Here is a 19,945-nt window from a genome sequence, read left to right as displayed (position 1 = left end):
TTGGGAGCCAATGATGACAGGATCTGCGCTGACCCATCTGTGTCCTGCCCTGACCTGTGTCCTGACCCCCTCCCCCACCTGTCTGGATGGACGTCCTCGGCCTCACCACTGTGGATGGGCCTCCTCGTTCCTGCCTGTCTCATCCAGCGGGATGGACCCCCCATGTGTCCACCCTACTGCATCCTTGCAGACTAGAACTACATCTGCAAATGGACGTCCATCAGTCCTGGTGCATCTACAGCCTGTCCGTCCATGGGAGTGGATCTCTCCTTCACTGTGGTTCTCCCCGAGGTTTCTCCCTTTTCCCACTGGGTTTTGAGTTTTTCCTTTGCCGAGAAGGAGGGTCTAAGGACGGGGGATGCCCTGGACACTACTCATTTTCTTGCTGTTTATTTGACTGTTGTTTACTCCAACTGACTCTGTAAAGCCCTTTGAGATAACCTTGTTGTGATATTGGGCTATACAAATAAAGTTGAATTGAATTGAATTGAATTGAATTTCTGATATTGTTTCTTTACTTCAAAATTAAACACATGGCGCACAGCTATGTGGACATTTTTGTCACTCCATAAAAAACAGGTTCATAAAAAATGTTCAATCACATTGCTTTTTTCATGCCTAAAGACGAATAAAAACACTCAGGAAAAAAATCTTGACCAAGGTTCTCATAATTCATGCATGAAAGGGTTAAGTCAACACCGTATAATTATTACTCTGCTGAGTGGATTTGTTTCCCACTGTCAGCATGAATCTACCCCCCCCCCCCCCGCCTTAAATTGTTTTTCTCTCCGAGCGGCAGAAACACAAAAACACAGCTGCAGAGGGTAACTTGTCGCGTCTCTGTGGAACAGCTGAAAACAGTGATTTTTAGTCGAGCTGGATGAAGTTTTGCCTCTGAGCTACAGCGGAGGCACTTTGTCGAGGCAGAGGCTTGTGTTCAGTGAAAGCGAGCGTCGCTCTGCTGCTACATAAAAACATTATCTGGTAATCTCTGCCCGTTGGCACAGACAGTTATTCATGAGCACTTAATACTCTTTGGATCCTCTCCTGCAGGCTTTCTCCTTTCTCTAAGAGCAGAACTGACTGCAGGGTTGATTGTAACTGGCGTGGCTGCTGTTAAACTGATAAACACACCGGGACACGCATTGATCGCTTTCAATCACTGATCAAAATGTTTTGTTGACTCTGTAAAAAACTCATGCAAGTAGAGGAGACTCATCTAATCTAAAAAAAAAAGACTCATCGGTTATTTTCATTGACTTTGTCTGTGTGTAATTACATGTTCACACCTCAAAGTCTGCATGTCACTGCAGTTCTAAGAGTATATTGAACTTTTTTCTTTTTTAAGGAATATATTTTTAGGCATTTAGTCGTTATTAGTAACAGGGAGAAAAGCTGGACATAGACGATATGACATGTAGCAAAGACCCAGGCTGAGAATCAGAAAGCTCAGATTGTACAACTTTACATGATACACACATCTGATAAGTGTGTATCATCTGATTACATTTTATCTCTCTGTGCTACATCCCAAAACTTGACAGTGATTGGTTTATTTTTTATTATTGTTGTTGTTTTTATCATATTTTAACCTTTACTTTAGTGGTTAATACACTAAGAACAGTTTTTATTGACAATGTCAGGTTTATAGATGTACATTAGAGTGCAGTTTTACAATGAATCTGTTACTGGTGTAATTTTGTTTCAGTGATCAATCAGCGACACACTGGGAAAAAACAAACAAACAAAAAAAACCCAACAGTATTATTCCGGCAGCAGGGGTGCCAAAAACATACTGTTAAATAATGGAAAATAACCATCTCGTAAAAATAGGGTAATTTTCCATAATTAAAATACAGTTTTTTGCCCTAACTTTACAGTTTTTTGCCCTAGCTTTACATGAGATTTTTTTTTTTTTTTTTTTTTTTTTACTTTTTAATGTTTAATGAAGAATATTTACATGTATTAAAACCATCAAATTTCTCTCTCTCTCTCTCTCTCTCTCTCTCTCTAATTTTCATTGAGACCAACTTGTGCAATCCACTGATAAAAACTGTATTTTGACAGTTTATCAGTGCTTATACGTGTTATACATTCACAAAAATACATTTATTCAACATTTTTGTTATGAAACCTTCCATAATTACACAAGATATTTGTCAATTAAACAAGTCTTATTAAACTTATAGAACAAATACTTCTTTAACGGTTAATTGTCAGTAATTTCATCTTGTTTTATTTATTTACTTATTTTACAGTATTAAACTTTAAATTAACATTTTAATCTCATAAATAGAAAAGAAATATTTGTGAAATTACATTTGCAAATTTAACTATTTTTCTGTGAAGAAAGAATTTTTTTTTTAAATGGAAATTTGATGGTTATTCAGTTAGTTTTTCGTGTTATTTTACATTTGATATGTAAAATCACAGTCTATTTTTGTCATTTCATTGATATTTTCCTGTATCTCAAAAATACAGGAAAAATCTGTAAAATAAACTGAAAATTCCGTTAAATTACAGATTTTTTGTTTTTACAGTACAGTCTTGAAAAATGTTTTGTGACTGTAGAAATATTTAGGTCCACAATGATTTGCAATTTTAGTATTTCCTGAAAGACAGGGTGTGTTAGAATCAGAATACTTGATTAATCCCAGGGGAATATTTGTGTGTTACAGTTGCTCCATTCAAGTAGGCTTGTAATAAAAAGTAGCAGGAAAGAAATTTTCTATAAAAAAAGTGAAAAAACAAACAAACAAAAAAAACAAGCTTTTACTTCTGTTCCCTAAAGAATAAAACCTGATTTTTGTGCAGTGATGATGCTCAGTGATGTGTCATATGATTGGTTTTATTATTTTGGGGCAGTAATAGGGCCCTACAGCACCGGTGTATAAGACAGTATGTTGTTAAAGTTTATTATTATTATTATTATTATTATTATTATTTTATTTTTTAAATTAATTAATTAAATATTTAATTAATTAATTAATTAATTAATTAGTTTTTTATCATGTTTTCTTTTGCCCATCCATCGATTCTGGACACAGTAACTCAAAATCACCATGAGGAAATGTATTAACCCATAAAGACCCAAACATCCATCACCAACCAAAATCATCTACTGATCTAAAATGTTTAAAACCTGTTGATACTCTAATTCTATCAATACATGTAAATAATTGGTGTAAAATGCAGTTTATTCATCTTTTCACGGTCATCAGATATGACCCATTTGGACGTTCAGAGGGTCTGTAGTTACCGTGGAAACACCGTCATCTTCTACAACATTGATTCACCAGTAAAACCCATGCAGTTGGATCAATGACAGTGGATGGACGGACTTGTTTTCAGTCAAATATATCAACAACTGAACATAAAACGTCACCTTTTTTTTTTTTTTTTTTTTTAGTTTTCTCTCTTTTTCCTCAACTTTAATCTGAGCTTTTATAAACATCTACATGATCAGTAAATTAAATACAGGAAAATACCAGGTTTTTCACTTAAACATGCCAAAAACAGAGGACAATATTATAATAAATGGTAATAAATCACTTAAAAAAAGGTTAAATTGAGAGAAAAATTATTTTGAGATTAAACATTAATTAACCCTAAAGGGCCCTGTGATGAACTGGCGAAATGTCCAGGGTGTACCCCGCCTTCGCCCCTATGTAGCTGGGATAGGCTCCAAGCGACCCCCGTGACCCTAGTGAGGATAAAGCGGGTTCAGAAAATGAATGAATGAATGAATTAACCCTAAAGGAACGTGCACACAAACTTAATCCATAAAAACCCAAACCACCACCAGCGACCAAAAGCATCTGCTAATGTAAACTGTTTAATACCTGTTGATCCATGAATTCTATCAATACATGTAAATAATTAGTGTAAAATACAGTTCTTCATCTTTTCATGGTCATCAGATATGACCCATTTGGACGTTCAGAGGCTCCGTAGTTACCATGGAAACCCAGTCATCTTCTACAACATCGAATCACCAGTAAAATCCCATGGAGTTGGATCAATGACAGTGGATGTAAATGCTTGGTTTAGGTTCAGTTAATGATATATTTTACAGAAAGTCACTTTTTCTTCAGTTTTCTCTGTTTTGATATAATAGCCTTTGAATTAACTGAGTTTTCATGATCATCTAACATTTAAATATCGAGAAATACATAATTTACAGTGAAAAATGCAAAATGAAGAGGAAAATATTATAATAAATGGTGATAAATCACTTAAGAAAGGTTAAATATAGACAAAAATTCCTTTGGAAACTGACACCAAAATAGCACTGGGTCTTTACTTCAGATTTACTTTTGCTTTTTTTTTTAACCCATAAAGACCCAAACATCCACCAATGACCAAAGCATCAACTTATCTAAACTGTTTAATACCTGTCAATCCATTAATACTATCAATACATGTAAATATTTGGTGTAAAATGCAGTTCCTCATCTTTTCATGGTCATCAGATATGACCCATTTGGATGTTCAGAGGCTCCATAATGAACATGGAAACACCGTCATCTTCTACAGCACGGATTCACCAGTAAAACCCATGGAGTTGTATCAATGACAGTGAATGGAAACACTTGTTTTATGTATAGTTATCAAAATCTTTGTTGAAAAAGTCAGTTTTTCTTCCTTTTTCCCTGTTTTGGATATAATAACCTTCAACTTTAATCTGAAATTTTATGAACATCTATATGATCAGTGAATTAAACATAAGGAAATACTTGATTTTCACAGAAAATTTGCTATATACAGAGGATAATATTACAATAAATGATGATAAATTACATTAGAAAAGTTAAATAGAGAGAAAAAATTGGGGGGGGGGGGGGACCGCCACAAAAGTCACACTGGGTCTTTATGGGTTAATGCTTAACCTCTAAATAACAACCCTCAACTTTAATCTGAGTTTTTATGAACATCTACATGATCAGTCAATTAAATATAGGAAAATACATGATTTATACTGAAAAAGACACACAATAAGGAGGATAATATTACAATAAATGGTGAAATCACTTAAGAAAGGTTAAATATAGAAAAAAATTCATTTGGGAACTGACACAAAAGTAGCACTGGGTCTTTATGGGTTAAACTTTGCACAGACAGTCGCTTGGACTGGAGGATAAACTAATTAGAACTGGTGGAACAAAAGTCAAGGTTACTGTGGAAACTTTATCATAATTAGCATAGTTTTGGCCTCAGTCACACATTTTATTCCCAAAAGCTTAAAGGTCAAGTCTCTGTAACATTGCAATGGTGTGTAAACACCACAGTGCAGGGTGGTCAGACTCATTTTAGTTCAGGGGCCACATTCAGCCCAGTTTGATTTCAAGAGGGTTGGATAAGTGACATCATAGTATAAGAGCCTATAAATAATGAGTACTCCAAATGTTTCCCTTTGTGTTAGTGCAAAAAAAAAAAATTCAGTTAAATATTGAAAATGTTTACAGGCTATTCTTAGAGAAAAAAAAAAAAGGGAATGACCTAAAAAAAACCCTACAATTTCTCCAGAAAAATAGTCAAATTTTAACAATACTGTAATACATTTAGTAACAGTTATTATATATTTTTTTTTACAATTTTGGAGAAATAAAATGGCTTCGAGACCCTTGACTGTTCAAATTTTCAGTGTAATTTTCACATCATAAATTCATCCTGTAGGCCAGATTGAAACCTTTGACGGGCCAGTATTAGCCCGCGGGCCGAATGTTTGACACCCCTGCCATAGTACGTGAAAAGTGAATAGAGGAGATGCAGCAGGGTTTGAAGACAGGTTTGTGTTCCGGTCCAGAGGGATCTCATGAAATCACTTTGTATGTCACGGCAGTTCTTATGGCATTTGGCGTGCTATACGTACGCATTTTAATCCTTTTGCATGGTATTCAACGCCTTTTGATCACGTGTAAATTTACGCCAAGATCTTCAGTTTACATATCCATAACCACTGGTATTTGACGCAGTGTGAACATACACACAGAAAGCTAATAATAATAATAATAATAATAATAATAATAATAATAATAATAATAATAATTCTTCTGCCCTTGGTTAGTGTAACTACATAACCTTGACAGCGAGCTAAACATCAAAATGGTTCCAGCAATAAAAGGACACGTTGTTGTCGTCTTTGTCTTTACTGAAGACCATATTTTATCTTGTGAAACTGTAACATAAAAAACAAGGAAAGAACATAAGTGCTCTTACATACACAAATTATTATAATTACTGGTGACAAACATCACTTATCTCACAGTGCTAGGCTAACGTCGGCTTGGTTTAGCAGCTGACGGCTAACAACATTAGCTTACTTCCAAACTGTGCTGATACGACGGAAATACGTTAAGAATCCTAAAACAATAGCGAACACAATATAACACTGCATTGTGACTTATACACTTACAGATTATGATTTGCCAAGGCTCCAAACGATACTAGGTTAAGAGAGAGGACAATCAGCATATTTTTCCCTCCCGTGCTGGATTCAAATACCGCCACCATTCATTCAGCTGCTGCTTACAACCCCGGGCCACTAGGCGACACTGTTATTATTCACATCCACATATACAACAAAAGCAACAAATAACACTATGATAAGGGTGAGAGCGACATCTGCTGGCAAAAAGGAAGTATAGAACTTATTTTTACTGCAGGTGAACTTGCATTGATAGATTCACTGCTTTACTCCTGAATGAGGGGCAGAACAATAATAATAATAATAATAATAATAATAATAATAATAATAATAATAATAATAATAATAATAATAAATTTGTATTTACTCAAGAACACAATACAGTAAACAGGAGAATAATGCATACAGATAACATGTCAATCACTCTGAGAGTGCAGACCTCTGCCAAGGTAGATCAGTCACCACCCCCACCCCCCCCAATCACCACCAAAATTTAATCCATTTAATTTGTTCCTTGTGCCAGTATTAGCATTTCCTGAAAATTTCATCAAAATCCTTCCATAACTTTTTGATTTATCTCGCTAACAAACAAACTAGAAAAACACTTTGAGAGCGCAGACCTGTGCCAAAAACAGTTCAGTGCCCCCCCCCCCACCAAAATTTAATCTGTTTAATTTGTTCCTTGTGCCAGTATCAACATTTCCTGAAAATTTCATCAAAATCCTTCCTTAACTTTTTGAATCATCTTGCTAAAAGAGACAAACAAACCCCCCCCCCCCCCCCCCCAACACACACACACACACACACGTAATTATTTGTTCCTTGTGCCAGTATTAACATTTCCTGAAAATGTCATCAAAATCCGTCCTTAACTTTTTGATTTATCTTGCTAACAAACAAACAAACTAGAAAAGCAGACCACCAAGGTAGATCAGTGCTGCCCCCCCCGCTCCCCAAATCACCACCAAAATTTAATCATTTGTTCCCTGTGCCAGTATCAACATTTCCTGAAAATTTCATCCAAATATTTATGCAATTCATGATATCATGTTGTCCAGTCATTGTCCTATTGGCTGTTTGCAGAATGGGAATGAGGGTTGTCATCTGCAAAGGACCATGGGTAGGCTAATGCTAAATATTAGCTTGTTGGCTCCGGAAAGTGGTAAACTTCAAGCATTTGTCTTTTCCTTCAACAGCCTTGTTTGTGTGGCTTAAACAGAACTATAGTGGAGGTGATAAGTTTCTCTGCAAACACACAGGCTTCAGCTCCACTTCTTACATAACACCAGCTCTGCTCTTTTCACTTTAATATATAATATGAAACTTTCTGCCCTTCTGTTCTGAACAGCCCTTTTTACTTAATTTCTTGTACTTAATTCAACCCACACATCCATCACTTACTCTCTGCAGATCATCATTCAGTTGGTTTTTTGTTAATTAATTAGAAGCCGTCACCTTCAGTTCACATAACTGTTTGTGAATGGTCTGTATTCATCAGACGCAGCTGGATTATGACTTTAATAAATGCAATAGAGTCATGGAAACAGACGCTGAAAGTCCTTTGTTATGATCTGACTGTTCAAACCTCATTCAACGAACAGGATTCTTACTCTTGTACAGTACTAATAGATGTTTGTTGTCACATTTATGGTTTAGCCTGTGTCCTTCATGCTTCTGAAGGTCACTATTTTCCCTTATGCAAAGAAAATATATTTCTCTACATAATGACTGTCAATATATTGACTGAAAAATATATTACTGTATAATATATATTCATATTTAAAATATACAGAATAATATACTGTGTCAATATATTTTGTATTATATTACAATATATTGAAAAATACATAAGGAATTGCCGCTTTCCATATATTTAAACATATGACAATATATTTACTTATATATGTAAATATGTCATTATATATTTAGTAATACACTTCATAATGTATGTATGCATATATACATACATATATTGTCTAGTGTATTACTAAATGTAGTTATATATTTAGTAATACACTTCAAAATATATGCATGTATATATATGTACATCTTTTTCATCCTATGTTGCCAAAATGACTAAGAAGGCATCTTTTTTCAGTTAACACTTTTTCATGTATATCACGATGCATATTTTCCTGAAATATGTTACTATGCATACCAAGTAATGTAAGTGTTGATAAATATCTGCTTTATGTAAACTTGTGTCAATGGAAAGAAATTGAGTTTCAATAAAACTATATGTAAAAATATAGGGCAGTTTTTGTATCAATATATGATTAAAGCATGTATTGCAGTATATTGGAAAATATATGCACTACTTTCCCATATATGGAAATTTATTTTTTAATATAATACATTATATTTGTCAGTATATTGCCATATATTTTTGTTTCATAAGGGTTGGCCTCATCATATGTTCTGTTGAGTCTGATGAGGATTTTACAGTGTGTAGTCTGTTCTTCTGTCGTTGTCTTTGTCATTGTCTTCGTCTTTGTCTGTAGCTGTAACCATCTCTGTTCCATGGGCTTTTTTCTTCTTTTTGCAGCTATCAACTGCAGAAATGCGATCTACGGGGTGTCCCAAAAAAAAAAAAATCATCATCATTCGAGATGTTCATATTGGAGTGACTACATGGTCAGGAGAAATGATACTTAATAGGATTTAGTTTGGACAAAAAATGTTTTATTCTACAAATATCAAATGAAAACTTCGGGAGGATGATAATTTTATAATGTTTCAAAATTATTACAAATGTTCAATGTGTGCGCCACTTGTGACGTGGCACACATCAAGTCGGTGGTGGAGTTCCTGCCACACTCGCTGTAGCATGTCATGTACAATATTGTCAGTGATTCTCCTCTTGATTTCCTGTACACGTGTGCGAAGTGATAGGATATAGACCAGTCCTGTCACGTAACCCCACACAAATTATTAGGTGATGAAATGATGTCAAATTTTTTGGGACACCCTGTATAATGCATTGAAATGGTATTAAACAGACAATCAAACGATTAAGTTGTTTACGAAGAAAATACGTACATTTGTGTGTTTCTTTCATCACACTGCTGCACTTCTTTGCTGTGTTCACCTCTATCTTGCAGATGATTTGAACAAAATTAGGGGAGATTTCTGATACCCCTTCGTTTGCAGTGTGGTCCTAAAAATCTACAGTTCGAGGGCCAAACAGCCCTCCCCCTTAGCCCTTCCCCTCCGACTCATAGGCCCAATCCCAATTCACCCCTTACCCCTTGCACTTGGCACTACCCCTTGAAACGGAGCTGCAAGGGTAAGGGGTCGAAATATTCTACTATGAAATGGGACAACCCTTCCCAACCTGTTACATCATCAACAGTCATCGATGCTGCTATGAACAGATGCAACAACTTTGGTTCCAAAAGTATTCCTCATGCCATCAGTAGTTGTAACCGTCTCTGCTGCGTGGAATTTGGGCATTTTTTTTTGCGGCTATCAAATGCAAACTGCAGAAATGCGATATATAACACACTGAAATGGTATTAACCCTTTCATGGATAGTGGTCACTACAGTGGACAGCCGTTCTCTTGTATATTTATAGATTTTGTTGTTTTAGTTCCATATCAGCCAACACAGAGGACACTTATGCATCATCCCATCCTCTGTAATTCATACCATTACTGTAAGTTTGCTGTTCTAGATAAACCCGATCTGCGGTAACATGTTTGACATAAAAAAATAAATAAATAAAAAATTGCTAATAGTTATTAGACTGTAATTAACAGTTTTTTTTTTTTTTCTAACAAAACAGCTGTTAAAATGTGAGAAAACATCAGATTAGCAGCATTAAACATGTTTTTATTTCATAATTTTCACACAATATATCAGTAAATACATGTTTCTTTGCTTCTAAAATTGAACGAATGGTGTCCAGCTGAGTGGACATTTTTGTCACTCCATGAAAAATAGGTTCATGATTTTTTATATTATTTTTTTTCCTATGCGTAAAAAGGAACAAAAACACTCAGGAAAAAAAAAAAAAAAAATCTTCATTAATGTTCTAATTAATTCATGCACAAAAGGGTTGAACGGACGATCAAATAATTAAGTTGTTTACGAAGAAAATACATACATTTGTGTGTTTCTTACATCACACTGCTGCACTTTTTACCTCCACCAGAAGGTATTGTGATCACTTTGCTTTGTGTGTTTGTTTGTTAGCAACTTTACGGGAACACTATTCCAACCATCTTTACCAAATTGTACCCACAGATAGGCCTAGGCCCTGGGACCAACCCATTAAATTTTGGGCCAAGTAGGCCAAAGTTCAAGCTCACATCAAGGTCACAAAATATCAAATTTTCCTATCTCTCATCATCGAGCAATTTTTGAAAATTCATTAAAAATTCAAAATGACTCAGATTAGCCTCCAATTTGATCCACCTGTAGCTTAGAACAATATCTTGTATCTGGCACAAAATTGTCCACATCCACTGTGGAATGTGGACATTTCAATTTAACATTGAAAATCCCATTTACCACACATTTTTCATGATAACTCAAAAATATGAATATATTGAATGAATACGAATGGAATTTAATATAACACTGGGTTACAAAAAAAATGTTTTTTGCAAGTTGTCTAGGTTTTTTCAACTGAATTAGGACCATTTTGCACCGCTAAATCCAAAAATGACATCTGTTTTTCTCAATCAGGTCAGGTTTTTTTTGCTAATTTGATCTTCTCACAAAATTGATTACATTTTTGTGACTTTATCAGTTGATTTTTTTTATATAGTTCTCACCCAAAATAGGTTTTAAGAGGAAAAAAATCCTTTTCTAACAGGATTCCTGTTAGGCACAATGGTGTATTCACCGCAGATGTAGCAGAATACGTCAGGCTTATTTTTGCAAGATCTTCTAGTCGAAGCCATTTCATTCACCTGTAATATTAAAAAAAAACAATCATAAATTGGCAAAAGTAAAATCTTCAGAACTCATTTATTGCAAGAAATATGAAAGAATTTTGTATCATATGATGTGAAAATGCCCATAAATGTAAGCAAAAATGTTAAAAAGCAAATATGTAGCTGTTACGCCCCGGCCTAGGGGTTCACCAGGGCGAACATAATAGGCTCAACTTTTGTCCCCTCCCAGCTCCCAAGCACACACGTCAGTCAAAAACTAAGATTCACAATATTTATTATCAGTATTTTTGTTTTAACAACTAAGGAAGGGTTAGGGGAGGGAGCGGCTAAAACAACAAACAAAATATCTTCTTTTACAATTTACTAACTTTCCTAATCCAAAATAAATGCAAGAAAATAAAATACAGAAAACTTACCTAACTATCTAACCAAAAACAGGAGAAAATGGGAAAACAAAAGAGCCGACCTCCCCTACCAGAAAAAGGTTCGATTTAACAAAAACTATTTACAAATACAAACAATCGGAGTTTTCCACGAGCACGAAGACTGACGGTCACACACACGAACACAGGGTTGGGAGCTGACAGGAGGCAAGAGCGAGCAAGGATGGGAGCTCCAGGGCCATCTTTAAAGAGCCGGGCAATCATGCTCCACCAATCAGAAACCTGCAATAAACGGAAACAAAAAGGGCACAGCACACCTACAGGACGGGGGAGAACACACACACTAAACAGAAAACACATACATATACATATAAATAGATAAATTATGACCCAGGGTCATAACACCCCCCCACCTAAGTTTAAACATTTCCGCCCCTCAGGAAATGTTTAAAACCTAAGATGCAGCACGAGACAAAGTATCAGCTACAATGTTATCGACCCCTTTACAATGCTGAATATCAAGGCTGAAGTCCTGCAACAACAGTGACCATGAGGCGCTGGTTGTGATTGCGCATCCTGGAGAGGAACACTAAAGGGTTGTGATCAGTGAAAACCTTAACAGGAGACACACTGGACCCGACATATACCTCAAAGTGTTGGAGAGCCCACAACAAGGCTAAGGCTTCCTTCTCAATGGTGCTGTAATGCACTTGGTGTTTGTTAAACTTTCGGGAGAAATAGCACACTGGATGGTCAACACTAAGTTCAGTCTCCTGTAGTAACACTGCTCCGGCACCAAAAGCACTGGCATCCACCTCCAGTTTGAAGGGCCGTGAAAAATCTGGCGCAGCCAGAACAGGAGCGCTACAGAGAAGCGCCTTCGCAGACTCAAAGGCGTCCTGGCACACAGAAGACCACACGAAAGGATGAGAGGGACTAACTAAACTAGTCAAAGGAGCAACCACACTTGAAAAATTTTTACAAAACCCTCTATAATATCCACACATGCCCAGAAACCTGCGGAGCTGTCGCCTGGTTTCTGGCACAGGGAAATCTAAGATTGCCTGAATTTTCGCCGCCAGAGGGCGCACTTGTCCCTGCCCCACCTGCTTTCCCAGATAAGTGACAACAGCTTTACCAAATTCACATTTTGCCAAGTTTAAAGTTAGATTAGCCCCTTCTAACCTAAGGAAAACTTCTCTCAGAGTGCACATGTGTTCAGACCAGGTGGACGAATAAATCACAATGTCATCTAAATATGCTTCACAGTTTTTTACTCCAGAAAGGACTCTGTTCATCAGTCGTTGGAATGTAGCAGGTGCGTTCCTTAACCCAAAAGGCATCACGGTGTACTGGAGAAACTGATCAGGTGTAACAAAAGCAGAAATCTCTGATGCACGGGGAGTAAGGGGTACCTGCCAATATCCCTTTAAGAGGTCCAACTTAGTGACGTACATAGCTGAACCCACTCGGTCAACACAGTCATCAATACGTGGGAGGGGAAATGAATCTGGTTTGGTGATAGCATTAACTTTACGATAGTCATTACAGAATCGTGGGGTCTGATCAGGCTTAGGCACAAGGAGAGATGGAGAACTCCATGGACTGGAACTGGGAACGGCGAAACCATGATCCAGGAGGTACTGCACCTCACTGTTAATCACGGCCCGCTTAGTCGGGTTTACACGATACGCGTGTTGTTTAATGGGCTTGTGGTCACCAACATCAATATCATGCTGGATTACTGTAGTCTGAGTGGGTTTATCCCCAAACAGACACAGATGTTTACGAATAAGCCTGCAGACATCTGATCTGTTACCTTTAGGCAGATAGGACAGGTGCTCCTCTAAGTTCCCCAGTATTTTGGAGTTTTCCAAACGGGCACACGGAACAGAGACACGCTGTCCATTTAAACTGTCCTCCTCAGGACTGTAAGCCGAGGTGGACACACTCACAGCAGGGGCGACGCAGGACACCGGGGCTGCGGCTGTCCTCTCTGCGCCATCTGCAAGGACATAAGACTTTAACATATTCACATGGCAAACACGCGACTTTTTCCTTCTATCTGGTGTTTTAATTACATAATCGGTGTCACTCACTTTCCACTCCACCTTATAAGGACCAGCAAACCTTGCGTGGAGACTAGAACCCACAACAGGTAACAACACAAGCACCAGATCACCTGGCTGAAACTGACGGTTCCGCGCACACTTATCATAATTCTGCTTCATTTTAGACTGGGCAGCAGAAAGAGACTGACGGGCCGTCTCACAAGCAGTATGTAACCGCTCTCTAAACGAACTGACATAGTCCAACACATTGTGCACGGGGGTCGGCTTATCCGCCAGCCACTTCTCCTGCAGCAGCCGCAGCGGTCCGCGCACAGTGTGCCCGAAAACCAGCTCTGCAGGACTAAACCCGAGAGACTCCTGAGTGGTCTCACGAACAGCGAACATTAACAGGGGCAGACCTTCATCCCACTCCCTGTTAGTCTCAACACAAAACTTACGAAGCATAGACTTAAGGGTTTGATGAAATCTTTCCAGTGCGCCCTGGCTCTCAGGATGGTACGCACTGGAGAATCGATGCTTAATGGCCAATTGTTCCATCACCTGGGAAAACACATTTGATGTAAAGTTAGATCCCTGGTCAGTTTGAATACGCTTAGGTAAACCGAAAATAGAAAAAAACTTAACCAAGGCTTTTACCACAGCTTTTGCCCTTAGTGCGCGCAGCGGAACCGCCTCTGGGAACCGGGTTGCGGCACACATTATGGTGAGCAGATATTGATTGCCAGATTTCGTTTTTGGCAATGGGCCAACACAGTCAACAATGACATGTTCAAATGGTTCACCAATAACTGGGATAGGATGTAACGGAGCTGGGGGAATGACCTGATTAGGCTTCCCACACACTTGACACACATGACATGAACGACAGAATTTGGTGACGTCAGACTTTAAACCTGGCCAGAAAAAATATCGGAGCACCCGATCATAAGTTTTCTTAATTCCCAAGTGACCAGAAAGGTGATGATCATGAGCTAAACTTAACACTTGGAGACGGAATTGTTTTGGCACAACAACTTGTAAGATGGCATCACATTCTGCTCCAGACACAGGAAACCATTTACGCATTAACACTCCATCTTCAACCAGGTATGTTACAGAATGCATAGACGATTTAACCGGATCACTTAGAGTAGCAGATAAACAGCTGGTTAAGGTTTCATCCACTTGCTGGGCCTCTATAAGCTGCTTTTTAGACACATCTAAATGTAAGTCATCCAACTCTGGTTTTACATCGATACAAATAGTTTTATTCAACTCAGAAGGAGGGCTGTTCGATTCGCACGGCGCGCACAAAAAGGAGTCGGACAGATCCGGCAGATCACCCAGCCGGCGAGCCTGGGCACGCGTTACGGCGCACACCGGAAAAAACGGTTGGATCGCAGACGGCAATGGAATTACCCTCCCCAGCAACGGGGCAGTCGGTTACCTCGGGTACGGCAGGAAAAACTTTCTGACCGGCCAAATCATTCCCGAGGATCAGATCAACCCCTGCCACGGGCAGCTGATCACGCACACCAACGCGCACGGTGCCAGAGACCAGTGGACAGGTGAGTACAGCAGAGTGCAGCGGCATGCGGAAAACACTCAGTTTTATTCCCCACACCAACAAATCAGAACCACAGTAGGATTTATCTGAGAACGGCACCACGCCGCGACGGACCACAGAATACTTCGCACCGGTATCTCTTAAAATGGTGATGGGAACCTTGTCCCCCTCACCCAACGACAAAAAACCATGTGAAATAAAAGGGCGAAACTCCTCATCCACATCAGGCTTTTCACATTTTACCGGTTCTGAAGGAGACGCAGATTTGCACTGTATTAAACCTACAGCCGAGGGATTTCTGGTTTTTGTTTGCTCTTTTTTCTTTAAAACCGGACAAACCGCAATGAGGTGGCCTGGCTGCCGACAGTAAAAACACTCCCGGCTCTCACCACCTTCAGACACAAACGCACGCCGGGCGTTCTTAGGAGAACGCACCCGTTCACCATCAGAAGCCTCACGGCGCACCGGAGTCACAAAGACACTTTTATGGGTCAAAGCAAACTCATCTGCGAGAACAGCAGCTTCAGAAAGTGACCCAACCTTCTGCTCATTCAGATACACAACTATGCGCTCCGGCAAACGCTGTTTAAATTCCTCTAAAAGGACGAGTTCTCGCAGCTGCGCAAAATCATGTACTTTACTGGAGTGACACCATTTGTCAAACAAAACACCTTTTTCCCGCGCAAACTCCACATATGTCTGGTCAGGGGTTTTTACACACTTTCTAAATTTTTGCCGGTAAGCCTCCGGCACCAACTCATAAGCACGGAGAACAGTGGCTTTAACAACCTCATAATCCAAACTCTGTTCAACCGTTAGCGTGGAACACACCTCCTGTGCTTTACCGGTCAGCTTACACTGGAGCAGCAGAGACCAAACTTCCTTTGGCCAGTTCAGGGTGCCTGCTATGCGCTCAAAAGCACTGAAATAACAATCCACCTCCGCCTCTCTGAACGGAGGCACCAGTGCTATATGCCGGCTCACATCGAAGCTGTCACGGGGAGAGTGTGGGGCTGTGTGTTGGACAGGTGAGTGGGGAGTAACAGGCTGACGTTCCAGCTCCAGGGCTTTCACCCTCAGGAGCATGGCCTCCACCTCCAGCTCTTTGTGTCTCACCTCTATCTCCTTTATGCGCAGAGTCAGTCGGAGTTCTTCCGCCGACATCCTCTGCACAACCGGAGGTTCCGCTGATGCGGTGGGTGAAGACGGCTGAGGCTGACGGAGCTCCTCCTCCACGTCACCAGCTCCTGCTGTCAACACTCCCCTCTCCCCAAGCTTCTCAATGAGGAGCTGCCTCAGCTCCTCCTTCCTAACATTAGTAGGAAGCGGCACACCAAAACGAGTGGAAATGAGCATTAAATCCACCTTCCTACAAGCGTCTAACCGCTCCAGTGTAGGACACGCAGCAAACGCTTCCAAATCAAAATCCATTACACACAGAAAAACCACAGACCAGAAATATGTACAAAAATACTCACCAAAACTTACCCGGAAAAATCACACACTCACAAAAACACGCGGGAAAAATCGGACGAGCCCCCAAATTATGTTACGCCCCGGCCTAGGGGTTCACCAGGGCGAACATAATAGGCTCAACTTTTGTCCCCTCCCAGCTCCCAAGCACACACGTCAGTCAAAAACTAAGATTCACAATATTTATTATCAGTATTTTTGTTTTAACAACTAAGGAAGGGTTAGGGGAGGGAGCGGCTAAAACAACAAACAAAATATCTTCTTTTACAATTTACTAACTTTCCTAATCCAAAATAAATGCAAGAAAATAAAATACAGAAAACTTACCTAACTATCTAACCAAAAACAGGAGAAAATGGGAAAACAAAAGAGCCGACCTCCCCTACCAGAAAAAGGTTCGATTTAACAAAAACTATTTACAAATACAAACAATCGGAGTTTTCCACGAGCACGAAGACTGACGGTCACACACACGAACACAGGGTTGGGAGCTGACAGGAGGCAAGAGCGAGCAAGGATGGGAGCTCCAGGGCCATCTTTAAAGAGCCGGGCAATCATGCTCCACCAATCAGAAACCTGCAACAAACGGAAACAAAAAGGGCACAGCACACCTACAGGACGGGGGAGAACACACACACTAAACAGAAAACACATACATATACATATAAATAGATAAATTATGACCCAGGGTCATAACAGTAGCATAGTTCAGAAAGCTGACCTGATTGAGCAAAATTAATGTGATTTTTGGATTCAGCACACCAAAATTATCCTAAATCAGCTCAAAAAACTTAAACAATAAATTTGTTGTTGACCAATGTAATTTGACATACACATGACTGGTACCAAGCTTCAACTTTCTCTGCTGTATGGAACAACATTGAAACTGTTTAATTTAAAAACAAATAGTTAATCCACACATGCACACTGTTCGGGGTGCTTGGCGGAGGTTTGCGTTCTCTGAACACTTGTTTTTGTTAAGACTCGACTCTTGGTGTGGACCCAAATGCACGAGACGCAATTGTCAGTGGTCAAAAAAAAGATTTATTTTAACAAAAGTTCTCAAAGTACAAAAGATTAACAAAAAGAGAAAGCACAACGTGCTCTAAAAATTTCTAACAACAAAAGGAGAAGTACAACGTACTTTAAACAAACAAAAAGCCATAAGTAGAAAACATGGAGTTCAAGATTCTCAAGACTAGATACTTAACAGAACGCTCTTCACAAGACCACAGATAACGACGCACTGACAACAGACAAAGGGAGAGGGGAAGAATATAGAGAAGGTAGGGATCACAAACAGGTGTGGGCAATTACATGAGGAGCACCAAGGTGCAGGCAATGAAGGGATAGGGCAAGACAAAGACAAGACTAACAGTGTGCAGACGAAAACAGGGAAGCGATCACCATCACCAAAATAAAACAGGAAGAGAACAAAAAACCCCTAAACCAAAACTCAACATAACCGTCGACGCATGACAGTACCCCCCCCACCAGGTCCGGCTCCTGACGGACCAGGAGAGGCAGGAGGTCCAGAATGGAAGTCCCTGATAAGCTGTTTGTCCAGGATGTCCCTCGAAGGGACCCACATCCTTTCTTCTGGACCGTACCCCTCCCAATCCACCAGATACTGGTGACCTCTGCCCCTCCGTCGAACCGCCAGAAGTCTCTTGACAGTGTAGACTGGACCCCCATCAATAGTTCGGGGTGGAGGAGGAGGCGTGACCGGAGGAACCAGAGGACTCTGGACGACTGGCTTTAGACGGCTGACGTGGAAAGTCGGATGTACCCGGAGCGATCTGGGCAGACGGAGGCGCACAGAAACAGGGTTAATCACCTTGGAAACTGGGAACGGACCAACAAACCTGGGAGCGAGCTTCCTGGACTCCACGTTAAGCGGGAGATCCCGGGTGGAGAGCCAAACCTGCTGCCCTGGTCTGTACCCCGGTGCCACGCGCCGCCGGCGATCAGCCACCCTTTTCATGCGGGAGGCATTGCGGGTGAGAATCTTGCGGGCAGCAGCCCACACCCGGTGGCATCTCCTCACCAGACTCTGCGCGGATGGCACCACCACCTCCTTCTCAGAACTAGGAAACAAAGGAGGTTGGAAACCATAGGCACAATTGAAAGGGGACAGACCGGTAGCAGCGGTAGGCAGGGTGTTATGGGCATACTCCACCCAGACCAGGTGCTCACTCCAGGATGCTGGATTCTGTGACACCAGGCAACGTAGGCAGGTCTCGAGCTCCTGATTGAGGCGCTCCGTCTGCCCATTCGACTGTGGATGGTAACCTGACGTCAGGCTGGCTGTGGCACCTAAAAGAGAACAAAACTCCTTCCAAAACTTCGAGGAAAACTGGGGGCCCCGATCTGAAACAATATCTCTAGGTATGCCATGAAGCCTGACTACTTCGGTAAGAAGAAGCTTTGCCGTTTCCCTAGCTGAAGGCAGTTTAGGTAAAGCAACAAAATGAACCATTTTGGTGAATCTATCCACGATAGTTAGAACTGTAGTATTGCCCCTAGAGGGAGGGAGACCTGTGACGAAATCTAGAGATATGTCTGACCAAGGTCGATTAGGAACTGGCAGAGGCTGTAGCAAACCTTGTGGTGGCCTGGAGGAGGTTTTATTACGGGCGCAGATGGTGCAGGCAGCCACGTAATTCTTGACGTCTTGGTCAAGAGATGGCCACCAGAACTTCTGGCGCACCACAAATGAAGTTCTGCGAGCCCCGGGATGACAGGTCAGCAGTGACGTGTGAGCCCAATGAATGACCTGCGCCCTTAGTGAGGAGGGAACAAACAATCGGTTAGGTGGACAACTGCTAGGTGCTGGACTCACACTGGCCTCCCGCTTGACCTGATCTTCTATAGGCCAGCTGACCGCTCCGACCACATGGGAAGATGGAAGGATGGGTTCAGGGTCTTTGGCCATTGGCACTGGTTCATATAAGCGAGAGAGGGCATCCGGCTTACCATTCTTGGACCCTGGCCTGTAAGACAAGGTAAAATCAAAACGGTTGAAAAACAAAGACCACCGGGCCTGTCTGTAATTAAGACGTTTAGCCTTGCGAATGTACTCCAAGTTTCTGTGATCAGTCCATACAATGAATGGTAACCGGGCCCCCTCTAACCAGTGCCG

Source organism: Sphaeramia orbicularis, chromosome 14, assembly GCF_902148855.1.
Source record: "Sphaeramia orbicularis chromosome 14, fSphaOr1.1, whole genome shotgun sequence".
Lineage (NCBI taxonomy): Eukaryota > Metazoa > Chordata > Actinopteri > Kurtiformes > Apogonidae > Sphaeramia > Sphaeramia orbicularis.
Note: the sequence above shows the minus strand (reverse complement) of the source record.